Below are 14,360 nucleotides of genomic sequence, written 5' to 3'. Positions count from 1 at the left end.
ACGGGATGGGAAAAATGTTAGTGTTGTACTATATTCAAATCTCAGCCTTGTTGGGTAGACCGTAATGTATGTGTGAAAAATTGTGTGACTAACTAAGATATATATATATATATATATATATATATATATATATATATATATATATATATTATATATATATATATATATATATATATATATATATATATTCGAGAATGAATTATAGATATGTAGAAATGGAAATGTGTTAAATTAAAGATATCAGTTATCATAACTGTTTTCGGTTTTCAAAGGATAATACATTGTGGATTTGGTCCTCATAAAGAAAATATTCCAAATAATAAAGCATGTCTTTTAAGAATACCAATTCTTAAACTATCCACAATGCTGATCCTTGTTGGCCCATACCATTAGATATCTTTTCAAAATATAAAAAATAAAAAATAATAGCTAATCTGCCATGAATAGAATCAATCTAGCCTAAGCCGTTTCCTTTTCTGTTATTGTTCAGTAAACTTTAACTTTGACAAAATTCCAGTACTGGTCAACGTGGTTTTTAAAACAATAGCAACTTAGTTAATCGTATACTAACTAGGTGGTGTTCACCATGCTAAGAAGTGTCGATAAGAATTGAAATAAAACTGTTCCTTTATCCTCTAGTTTAGCTAAAAATAAATTGACCAAAGTTTATAACTAAAAGGCATCTAAAAAGCTAAAAATAAAAAAAAATATGTATACAAATTGTTTTCTTATTCGTTATGATTTTGAAAGATCTTTTACTGATTCCGTAAGGGAGAATGGTAATCTTTGAAGTTTGTCCCGTAGCATATCCGAATTCTCTGTTTGGATTCGTCGAATATAAATTTAACAGAGGGATTTTAGTAACAATATGGAGAAGGAGAAAATAGGAATATTTGTGAAGTGTTTACCAATGGTGTGTAATTGTTATAAACTAAGAATGAGCCTCTCAGTTATTTGTATTCATATTCAACCTAGTAAGTGAAGATTCAATCGTTTAAGAGATAGGATTCCATCTATGCACAGATCCCACTTTTCCAATATATGAAAATAACCCACTCATTATCATGAAGTATGTTCAAGTGCCGATATATATATATATATATATATATATATATATATATATATATATATATATATATATATATATTCAAAAAATGATTCTACGTGTAAATGTTTATAATGGCAAGAAAATAGTTTGGGAAATGTAAGAACTATCAACTACTTTTAGCATCTCCAACTCTGAATTTGTTTGACAGTATTATACAACATAAGTGGAAAAGATTTTTCAAACATAGAACACTTGGATTAATTCACAATTCTTCTCGGTATATTTAGGTAACAAATTAATGTTTATGAGAATTCTTGTAATGAAAAGTCATTTTAATTTTGGGTCGTGTTTGGTTATGCTTGGAAGTAATCTTCAAATTTCCAAGTGGAGCACTTCTCTTTCAATCCTTAAACGCCAAAAAAAAATCAACGTATCAATAAAAACCTACACCCTTATATTTATTATCCATATTCCTGCTATGAACCCCAAAATCAAAACAATGGAGCAAATCAAAAAAAGAGGCAAAGTTCTTCTATTATGTAGAAAAACAGAACCAAAACTAGAACCAATACCTTAGTTAGAAGTGACGAAGAAGTCGACACTAGTATAAAGATATGCAGACACAAATTTAATTACATCTGCACTTGCAGACCTAGATAGCAATTACGTAGGGGTGAAATGATTGCAAGAAAGGGAAAATTTTCAGAGAACAACATACCTGATTAGGAAAATCCATCAATAATATTTAACCAAAAACCAGATCACCTTCTGATCTTCCTTCCCTTGTATCTCATCTGTAAGAGAAATCATCGATGTCTCTCTCTCTCTCTCTCTCACACTCTCTCTCTCTCTCACTCTCTCTCTCTCTCTCTCTCCATGACTACTTCCCTCAGTCATCGTTCCGCCTCTTTTCATCAACTCTCTCGCAATTTTTCCTAATCATCTTCGAGCATATATAAACGGAAAATAACGGAAGAGGAATGCATCCTTAGCAAGAGGATTGGAAGTCAACGAAGGGATTCTGAAAATCTCGAAGAAAAAAAAAGCCATAACGGAAAATCGAGGAGTGGAGGCTCTTATTGCAGGATTGGTAGTGATGGATTGGGTTTAGGATTTTCAGGATGCTTCCAGAGGATGTAAGGGAACCTCGAAGAGGCGGTGGAGACAGGGAAGGCAGTACAAAATGAAGAAGAATGAACCTACCCGTGTGAGGATAAGTGACCAAGAAACCAGAACAGTTCATAAATGTGTTTAGAAGAAAATTATCGGCGGTGGCAGCAATGAATTAAGGGAAGATGACACGTTTGCCTGTAAACCGTGGCGTGGATGTCCCACAGACCAAGGAAAATCCCAAGTAAAAAACTAAAAAAGAAAAAAAAAATTAAACCAATAGAAACAAAGAACTATTCCTAACACCCTGTTCTCGAGTTGAACTTAACAAGAGAAAAGAAAGTAAATGAGTGGAAATGAGAAGAAAGTAAAAGAAATTGGTGTTTCATTAAAGTAGGGAAATAGAAAGAAGTGGAGGGAAATGAAATGACCACTTTCCCTCCTAACTTTCTTTTGTCTTATTTTCGTTTCTTCGTTTAAACCCTGGAACTACGCGTAAAGTACTATAAATTTATATATATATATATATATATATATATATATATATATATATATATATATATATATATATATATATATATAGGTTATTATATTTAAAGTAATTATTGTGTTATTTTATGCATAAATGTAGGCCAATCATTTCACTTATTTTAAAAAAGTGATTAATACATATTCTTGAATTAAATATAATTGAAAAATACCATCTAATTTGACTAGAAGGGTATTTTAGTCAATTAACATCGATTTAATAAACGAAATTTGCATATTTTAAGGGATCAAAGATTCTATTAATTTAAAAAATCTGATTTTACGAATTATAAGATTTTTAATGTGGACATTCTAACAGAATATGTTTGAGTATGTTCAAAAATAAAAATATTCTTGAACCATAAAATAATAAAAATTTTGTTGAACATATTACTTGATCATGACTTTAAAAATTTCTTGTAGAATAACAAAATTCTCGAACCATCAATTGATGAATTAAAACACAAATTACATTAATTCTTATAGAATACATGTAACAATTGCTAAGAATTTCATTTATTGTTAAAGAATAAAACTAAAAAAACTTTCAAATATGGAAAAAAAACATCAAAATCTAACAAAGACACTAATACATTCTAAAAGAATAATATTTCTAAGAGGTGTCGTTCAAATTTTAGAGAGTCCTTGGTGTGCATCAATTGATGCATTTTAGCGAGCGCTTGGTGTGCATCAAAAAAACTTTCAATTTCGGATGAGAAGGCGCTACAACCGCCGCAATAAGAACCCTAACCTTAGGAGGGTGCTACAGCCGCCGCTTATACCCCATCCTTCACCTGCCACCTCCTATCCGTCATTATAGTTGGCAATCGTCGGAGCCACCCCCTCCTACGTCTGAAAGAGATCGATCCTGTAGGATGCAAGAAGTCTAGGGTTTTCACGCCACCATCCCTTTCGTGGTGGATAAATTCCATGAATCGCTCAGTCACCGCCATGTTTATATCGGTACTGTGAACTACCAGTGCCCAACCACCATCGCTGCTTCAACGAGCATCGAAGACAAAGGCCACCGATGGTTACTGTGGAAGCGAGCAATCAGAAGAAGAAAGATATTGGCTGTCGCGTTGTGTTTCACATGAGTACGAGTGTTTTTGCTCGTGTTTGTATGGGGAAGGTCAACCCTTAGACCGCTGGCGTTTTCATTTTTGGATGGGTTGGATAGAAACACGCTTGTGTGGACCATATAGGGATATCCCCACTCGTGGGCTTGAGGGTTGGGGGTTTCACGACGGACAAGCTGCATTAAATGCTGCTACAAGCAAAGTCATCAAATATGAGATCTTGTACATGGAAAATAAAAACTTGTTCATACAATTTGCATTTGATACATTTGGTTTTCTCGCATCAGATGTGATGGAGCTTCTTAATTGAGTACAACAGATCATGCGTAACAATTTTATATCCCTAGATCTATGGATGTGGTTTACAAAAGAATTTGGTTTTTTACCATACAAAAATGCTTAGTAGTGTAGCTTGTTGCTCGTTTGTCATATCGTTGTTTATACTATGATAACTTAGATATATTATTATTCTATAAAAAAATCTCTATTAAAAAAAATTAATTTTAGAAAATATTCATTAAGAGCTCACAATAAGTAAAGTATTATATGTATGTTATATTTATGTTTTCATATTATATTACACTAACTTATTTTTATATAAACTTTGTTATTTACTTTTTTCCTTTCATGTATATACAAAAATAAATAACTGCTATTGCAAATTTAATGCATCAAACCAAATTTTCAAGTAATAAATTTTAAATAAAAGCCTATTGAAAATTTTGTTATCATATTTCATAGCATCTACTTATAAATACCCTCTTATTTCTCAATTTAATCATTCCATTGGAACCTTTCATTACCTTTCAAATGGCCTTCGTTAGTTGTAGGTTTCTAGTTATCTTCCTCATTCTCATGGCTTCTTTTGCCTCCCTTTGTCATTGTACGCTCCTTTCTCGGTTTATCTTTCTCTTTCTCACATGCACACAAAAACACATTGATTTCATTATACTGACTTTCTTATTTTATTGTTATGATTCAGGCACATCAAACACTCTTGATAGAAAGGTGGAATCGAAATCAAATATTACAAGCGAAAAGATCGTCGTTGATTTTTGCTTTAAATTTCATTGTAATTTTCCCACGGGATGGGAAAAATGTTACTGTTGTACTATATTGAAATCTCAGCCTTGTTGGGTAGACCGTAATGAATGTGTGAAACATTGTGTGACTAACTAAGATATATATATATATATATATATATATATATATATATATATATATATATATATATATATATATATATTCGACAATGAATGATAGATATGTAGAAATGGAAATGTGTTAAATTAAAGACATCATTTATCATAACTGTTTTCGGTTTTCAAAGGATAATACATTGTGCATTTGGTCCTCATAAAGAAAACATTCCAATTAATAAAGCATGTCCTTTAAGAATACCAATTCTTAAACTATCCACAATGTTGATCCCTGTTGGCCCATACCATTAGATATCTTTTCAAAATAAAAAAAATAAAAAATAATAGCTAATCTGCCATAAATAGAATCACTTTAGCCTAAGCTGTTTCCTTTTCTGTTATTGTTCAGTAAACTTTAATTTAGACAAAATTTCAGTACTGGTCAACATGGTTTTTAAAACAATAGCAACTTAGTTAATCGTATACTAACTAGGGTGTGTTCACCATGCTAAGAAGTGTCGATAAGAATTGAACTAAAACTGTTCCATTATCCTCTAGTTTAGATAAAAATAAATTGACCAAAGTTTAAAACTAAAAGGCATGTAAAAAGCTAAAAATAAAAAAATTATGTATACAAATTGTTTTCTTATTCGTTATGATTTAGAAAGATCTTTTACTGAGTCCGTAAGGGAGACCGGTAATCTTTGAAGTTTGTCCCGTAGCATATCCGAATTATCTGTTTGGCTTCGGTGAATATAAATTTAACTGAGGGATTATTATAAGAATATGGTTAAGGAGAAAATAGGAAATTTTATGAAGTGTTTACCAATGGTGTGTAATTGTTATAAACTAAGAATGAGCCTCTCACTTATTTGTATTCATGTTCAACCTAGTCCGTGAAGCTTCAATCGTTTAAGAGATAGGATTCCATCTAGGCACAGATCCCACATTTTCCAATATATGAAAATAACCCACTCATTATCATGAAGTATGTTCAAGTGCATATATATATATATATATATATATATATATATATATATATATATATATTCAAAAAAAGATTCTACGTGTAAATGTTTATAATGGCAAGAAAATAGTTTGGGAAATGTAATAACTATCAACTACTTTTAGCATCTCCAACTCTGAATTTGTCTGACAGTATTATACAACATAAGTGGAAAACATTTTTCAAACATAGAAAACTTGGATTAATTCACAATTCTTCTCGGTATATTTAGGTAACAAATTAATGTTTATGAGAATTCTTTTAATGAAAAGTCATTTTAATTTTGGGTCGTGTTTGGTTATGCCTGGAAGTAATCTTCAAATTTCCAAGTGGAGCACTTCTCTCTCAATCCTTAAACGCCAAAAAAAATAAAATCAACGTATCAATAAAAACCTACACCCTTATATTTATTATCCATATTCCTGCTATGAACCCCAAAATCAAAACAATGGAGCAAATCAAAAAAAGAGGCAAAGTTCTTCTATTATGTAGAAAAACAAAACCAAAACTAGAACCAATACCTTAGTTAGAAGTGACGAAGAAGTCGACACTAGTATAAAGATATGTGGACACAAATTTAATTACATCTGCACTTGCAGACCTAGATAGCAATTACGTAGGGGTGAAATGATTGCAAGAAAGGGAAAATTTTCAGAGAACAACATACCTGATTAGGAAAATCCATCAATAATATTTAACCAAAAACCAGATCACCTTCTGATCTTCCTTCCCTTGTATCTCATCTATAAGGGAAATCATCTCTCTCTCTCTCTCTCTCTCTCTCTCTCTCTCTCTCTCTCCATGACTACTTCCCTCAGTCATCGTTCCGCCTCTTTTCATCAACTCTCTCGCAATTTTTCCTAATCATCTTCGAGCATATATAAATGGAAAATCACGGAAGAGGAATGCATCCTTAGCAAGAGGATTGGAAGTCAACGAAGGGATTCTGAAAATCTCGAAGAAAAAAAAAGCCATAACGGAAAATCGAGGAGTAGAGGATCTTATTGCAGGATTGGTAGTGATGGATTGGGTTTAGGATTTTGACGATGCTTCCAGAGGATGTAAGGGAACCTCGAAGAGGCGGTGGAGACAGGGAAGGCAGTACAAAATGAAGAAGAACGAACCTACCCGTGTGAGGATAGGTGACCAAGAAACCATAACAGTTCATAAATGTGTTTAGAAGAAAATTATCGGCGGTGGCAGCAATGAATTAAGGGAAGATGACACGTTTGCCTGTAAACCGTGGCGTGGATGTCCCACAGACCAAGGAAAATCCCAAGTAAAAAACTAAAAAAGAAAAAAAAAATTAAACCAATAGAAACAAAGAACTATTCCTAACACCCTGTTCTCGAGTTGAACTTAACAAGAGAAAAGAAAGTAAATGAGTGGAAATGAGAAGAAAGTAAAAGAAATTGGTGTTTCATTAAAGTAGGGAAATAGAAAGAAGTGGAGGGAAATGAAATGACCACTTTCCCTCCTAACTTTCTTTTGTCTTATTTTCTTTTCTTCGTTTAAACCCTGGAACTACGCGTAAAGTACTATAAATTTTTATATATATATATATATATATATATATATATATATATATATATATATATATATATATATATATATAGGTTATTATATTTAAAGTAATTATTGTGTTATTTTATGCATAAATGTAGGCCAATCATTTCACTTATTTTAAAAAAGTGATTAATACATATTCTTGAATTAAATATAATTGAAAAATACCATCTAATTTGACTAGAAGGGTATTTTAGTCAATTAACATCGATTTAATAAACGAAATTTGCATATTTTAAGGGATCAAAGATTCTATTAATTTAAAAAATCCGATTTGACGAATTATAATATTTTTAATGTGGACATTCTAACAGAATATGTTTGAGTATGTTCAAAAATAAAAATATTCTTGAACCATAAAATAATAAAAATTTTGTTGAACATATTACTTGATCATGACTTTAAAAATTTCTTGTAGAATAACAAAATTGTCGAACCATCAATTGATGAATTAAAACAAAAATTACATTAATTCTTATAGAATACATGTACAATTGCTAAGAATTCCATTTATTGTTAAAGAATAAAACTAAAAAAACTTTCAAATATGGAAAAAAAAACATCAAAATCTAACAAACACGCTAATACATTCTAAAAGAATATTATTTCTAAGAGGTGTCGTTCAAATTTTAGAGAGTCCTTGGTGTGCATCAATTGATGCATTTTAGCGAGCGCTTGGTGTGCATCAAAACAACTTTCAATTTCGGATGAGAAGGCGCTACAACCGCCGCAATAAGAACCCTAACCTTAGGAGGGTGCTACAGCCACCGCTTATACCCCATCCTTCACCTGCCACCTCCTATCCGTCATTAGAGTTGGCAATGGCAGGAGCCACCCCCTCCTACGTCTGAAAGAGATCGATCCAGTCGGATGCAAGAAGTCTAGGGTTGTCACGCCACCATCCCTTTCGTGGTGGATAACTTCCGTGAATCGCTCAGTCACCGCCATGTTTATATCGGTGCAGTGAACTACCAGTGCCCAACCACCATCACTGCTTCAACGAGCATCGAAGACAAAGGCCACCGACGGTCACTGTGGAAGCGAACAATCAGAAGAATAAAGATATTGGCTGTGGCGTTGTGTTTCACATGAGTACGAGTGTTTTTACTCGTGTTTGTATGGGGAAGGTCAACCCTTAGACCGCTGGCGTTTTCATTTTTGGATGGGTTGGATAGAAACACTCTTGTGTGGACCATATAGGGATATCCCCACTCGTGGGCTTGAGGGTTGGGGGTTTCACGACGGACAAGCTGCATTAAATGCTTCTACAAGCAAAGTCATCAAATATGAGATTTTGTACGTGGAAAATAAACACTTGTTCATACAATTTGCATTTGATACATTTTGTTTTCTCGCATCAGATGTGGTGGAGCTTCTTAATAGAGTACAACAGATAATGCGTAACAATTTTATATCCCCTAGATCTATGGATGTGGTTTACAAAAGAATTTGGTTTTTTACCATACAAAAATGCTTAGTAGTGTAGCTTGTTGCTCGTTTGTCATCTCGCTCTTTATACGATGATAACTTAGATATATTATTATTCTATAAAAAAATCTCTATTAAAAAAAAATAATTTTTGAAAATATACATTAAGAGCTCACAATAAGTCAAGTATTATATGTCTGTTATATTTATGTTTTCATATTATATTACACTAACTTATTTTTATATAAACTTTGATATTTACTTTTTTCCTTTCGTGTATATACAAAAATAAATAACTGCTATTGCAAATTTAATGCATAAAACCAAAATTTTCAAGTAATAAATTTTAAATAAAAGCCTATTGAAAATTTTGTTATCATATTTCATAGCATCTACTTATAAATACCCTCTTATTTCTCAATTTAATCATTCCACTGGAACCTTTCATTACCTTTCAAATGGCCTTCGTTAGTTGTAGGTTTCTAGTTCTCTTCCTCATTCTCATGGCTTCTTTTGCCTCCCTTTGTCATTGTACGCTCCTTTCTCGGTTTATCTTTCTCTTTCTCACATACACACAAAAACACATTGATTTCATTATACTGACTTTCTTATTTTATTGTTATGATTCAGGCACATCAATCATTCTTGAAAGAAAGGTGGAATCGAAATCAAATATTACAAGCGAAAAGATCGGCGTTGATTTTTGCTTTAAATTTCATTGTAATTTTCCCACGGGATGGGAAAAATGTTACTGTTGTACTATATTGAAATCTCAGCCTTGCTGGGTAGACCGTAATGAATGTGTGAAACATTGTGTGACTAACTAAGATATATATATTCGACAATGAGTGATAGATATGTAGAAATGGAAATGTGTTAAATTAAAGATATCATTTATCATAACTGTTTTCGGTTTTAAAAGGATAATACATTGTGCATTTGGTCCTCATAAAGAAAACGTTCCAATTAATAAAGCATGTCCTTTAAGAATACCAATTCTTAAACTATCCACAATGTTGATCCCTGTTGGCCCATACCATTAGATATCTTTTCAAAATAAAAAAAATAAAAAATAATAGCTAATCTGCCATGAATAGAATCACTCTAGCCTAAGCTGTTTCCTTTTCTGTTATTGTTCAGTAAACTTTAATTTAGACAAAATTTTGGTCAACATGGTTTTTAAAACAGTAGCAACTTAGTTAATCGTATACTAACTAGGGTGTGTTCACCATGCTAAGAAGTGTCGATAAGAATTGAACTAAAACTGTTCCATTATCCTCTAGTTTAGATAAAAATAAATTGACCAAAGTTTAAAACTAAAAGGCATCTAAAAAGCTAAAAATAAAAAAATTATGTATACAAATTGTTTTCTTATTCGTTATGATTTAGAAGATCTTTTACTGAGTCCGTAAGGGAGACTAGTAATCTTTGAAGTTTGTCCCTTAGCATATCCGAATTATCTGTTTGGCTTCGGTGAATATAAATTTAACTGAGGGATTATTATAAGAATATGGTTAAGGAGAAAATAGGAAAATTTGTGAGGTGTTTACCAATGGTGTGTAATTGTTATAAACTAAGAATGAGCCTCTCACTTATTTGTATTCATGTTCAACCTAGTCCATAAAGCTTCAATCGTTTAAGAGATAGGATTCCATCTAGGCACAGATCCCACATTTTCCAATATATGAAAAGAACCCACTCATTATCATGAAGTATGTTCAAGTGCATATATATATATATATATATATATATATATATATATATATATATATATATATATATATATTCAAAAAAAGATTCTACGTGTAAATGTTTATAATGGCAAGAAAATAGTTTGGGAAATGTAATAACTATCGACTACTTTTAGCATCTCCAACTCTGAATTTGTCTGACAGTATTATACAACATAAGTGGAAAACATTTTTCAAACATAGAAAACTTGGATTAATTCACAATTCTTCTCGGTATATTTAGGTAACAAATTAATGTTTATGAGAATTCTTTTAATGAAAAGTTATTTTAATTTTGGGTCATGTTTGGTTATGCTTGGAAGTAATCTTCAAATTTCCAAGTGGAGCACTTCTCTTTCAATCATTAAACGCCAAAAAAAAAATCAACGTATCAATAAAAACCTACACCGTTATATTTATTATCCATATTCCTGCTATGAACCCCAAAATCAAAACAATGGAGCAAATCAAAAAAAGAGGCAAAGTTCTTCCATTATGTAGAAAAACAGAACCAAAACGAGAACCAACACCTTAGTTAGAAGTGACGAAGAAGTCGACACTAGTATAAAGATATGTGGACACAAATTTAATTACATCTGCACTTGCAGACCTAGATAGCAATTACGTAGGGGTGAAATGATTGCAAGAAAGGGAAAATTTTCAGAGAACAACATACCTGATTAGGAAAATCCATCAATAATATTTAACCAAAAACCAGATCACCTTCTGATCTTCCTTCCCTTGTATCTCATCTGTAAGAGAAATCATCGATCTCTCTCTCTCTCTCTCTCTCTCTCTCTCTCTCTCCATGACTACTTCCCTCAGTCATCGTTCCGCCTCTTTTCATCAACTCTCTCGCAATTTTTCCTAATCATCTTCGAGCATATATAAACGGAAAATCACGGAAGAGGAATGCATCCTTAGCAAGAGGATTGGAAGTCAACGAAGGGATTCTGAAAATCTCGAAGAAAAAAAAAGCCATAACGGAAAATCGAGGTGTGGAGGATCTTATTGCAGGATTGGTAGTGATGGATTGGGTTTAGGATTTTGACGATGCTTCCAGAGGATGTAAGGGAACCTCGAAGAGGCGGTGGAGACAGGGAAGGCAGTACAAAATGAAGAAGAACGAACCTACCCGTGAGAGGATAGGTGACCAAGAAACCAAAACAGTTCATAAATGTGTTTAGAAGAAAATTATCGGCGGTGGCAGCAATGAATTAAGGGAAGATGACACGTTTGCCTGTAAACCATGGCGTGGATGTCCCACAGACCAAGGAAAATCCCAAGTAAAAAACTAAAAAAGAAAAAAAAATTAAACCAATAGAAACAAAGAACTATTCCTAAACTTAACAAGAGAAAAGAAAGTAAATGAGTGGAAATGAGAAGAAAGTAAAAGAAATTGGTGTTTCATTAAAGTAGGGAAATAGAAAGAAGTGGAGGGAAATGAAATGACCACTTTCCCTCCTAACTTTCTTTTGTCTTATTTTCTTTTCTTCGTTTAAACCCTGGAACTACGCGTAAAGTACTATAAATATATATATATATATATATATAAATATATATATATATATATATATATATATAGGTTATTATATTTAAAGTAATTATTGTGTTATTTTATGCATAAATGTAGGCCAATCATTTTACTTATTTTAAAAAAGTGATTAATACATATTCTTGAATTAAATATAATTGAAAAATACCATCTAATTTGAATAGAAGGGTATTTTAGTCAATTAACATCGATTTAATAAATGAAATTTGCATATTTTAAGGGATCAAAGATTCTATTAATTTAAAAAATCTGATTTTACGAATTATAAGATTTTGAATGTGGACATTCTAACAAAATATGTTTGAGTATGTTCAAAAATAAAAATATTCTTGAACCATAAAATAATAAAAATTTTGTTGAACATATTACTTGATCATGACTTTAAAAATTTCTTGTAGAATAACAAAATTCTCGAACCATCAATTGATGAATTAAAACAAAAATTACATTAATTCTTATAGAATACATGTAACAATTGTTAAGAATTTCATTTATTGTTAAAGAATAAAACTAAAAAAACTTTGAAATATGGAAAAAAAAAACATCAAAATCTAACAAAGACACTAATACATTCTAAAAGAATAATATTTCTAAGAGGTGTCGTTCAAATTTTAGAGAGTCCTTGGTGTGCATCAATTGATGCATTTTAGCGAGCGCTTGGTGTGCATCAAAAAAACTTTCAATTTCGGATGAGAAGGCGCTACAACCGCCGCAATAAGAACCCTAACGTTAGGAGGGTGCTACAGCCGCTGCTTATACCCCATCCTTCACCTGCCACCTCTTATCCGTCATTAGAGTTGGCAATCGCCGGAGCCACCCCCTCCTACGTCTGAAAGAGATCGATCCAGTCGGATGCAAGAAGTCTAGGGTTGTCACGCCACCATCCCTTTCGTGGTGGATAACTTCCGTGAATCGCTCAATCACCGCCATGTTTATATCGGTGCTGTGAACTACCAGTGCCCAACCACCATCGCTGCTTCAACGAGCATCGAAGACAAAGGCCATCGATGGTCACTATGGAAGCAAGCAATCAGAAGAAGAAAGATATTGGCTGTCGCGTTGTGTTTCACATGAGTACGAGTGTTTTTGCCCGTGTTTGTATGGGGAAGGTCAACCCTTAGACCACTGGCGTTTTCATTTTTGGATGGGTTGGATAGAAACACGCTTGTGTGGACCATATAGGGATATCCCCACACGTGGGCTAGAGGGTTGGGGGTTTCACGACGGACAAGCTGCATTAAATGCTGCTACAAGCAAAGTCATCAAATATGAGATCTTGTACATGGAAAATAAACACTTGTTCATACAATTTGCATTTGATACATTTGGTTTTCTCGCATCAGATGTGGTGGAGCTTCTTAATAGAGTACAACAGATCATGCGTAACAATTTTATATCCCCTAGATCTATGGATGTGGTTTACAAAAGAATTTGGTTTTTTACCATACAAAAATGCTTAGTAGTGTAGCTTGTTGCTCGTTTGTCATCTCGCTCTTTATACGATGATAACTTAGATATATTATTATTCTATAAAAAAATCTCTATTAAAAAAAATTAATTTTAGAAAATATTCATTAAGAGCTCACAATAAGTCAAGTATTATATGTCTGTTATATTTATGTTTTCATATTATATTACACTAACTTATTTTTATATAAACTTTGATATATACTTTTTTCCTTTCGTGTATATACAAAAATAAATAACTGCTATTGCAAATTTAATGCATCAAACCAAAATTTTCAAGTAGTAAATTTTAAATAAAAGCCTATTGAAAATTTTGTTATCATATTTCATAGCATCTACTTATAAATACCCTCTTATTTCTCAATTTAATCATTCCACTGGAACCTTTCATTACCTTTCAAATGGCCTTCGTTAGTTGTAGGTTTCTAGTTCTCTTCCTCATTCTCATGGCTTCTTTTGCCTCCCTTTGTCATTGTACGCTCCTTTCTCAGTTTATCTTTCTCTTTCTCACATGCACACAAAAACACATTGATTTCATTATACTCACTTTCTTATTTTATTGTTATGATTCAGGCACATCAATCATTCTTGAAAGAAAGGTGGAATCGAAATCAAATATTACAAGCGAAAAGATCGGCGTTGATTTTTGCTTTAAATTTCATTGTAATTTTCCCACGGGATGGGAAAAATGTTACTGTTGTACT

This window comes from Lactuca sativa, chromosome 1, assembly GCF_002870075.4.
Source record: "Lactuca sativa cultivar Salinas chromosome 1, Lsat_Salinas_v11, whole genome shotgun sequence".
Taxonomy (NCBI): domain Eukaryota; kingdom Viridiplantae; phylum Streptophyta; class Magnoliopsida; order Asterales; family Asteraceae; genus Lactuca; species Lactuca sativa.
This window is presented reverse-complemented; position numbering follows the sequence as displayed.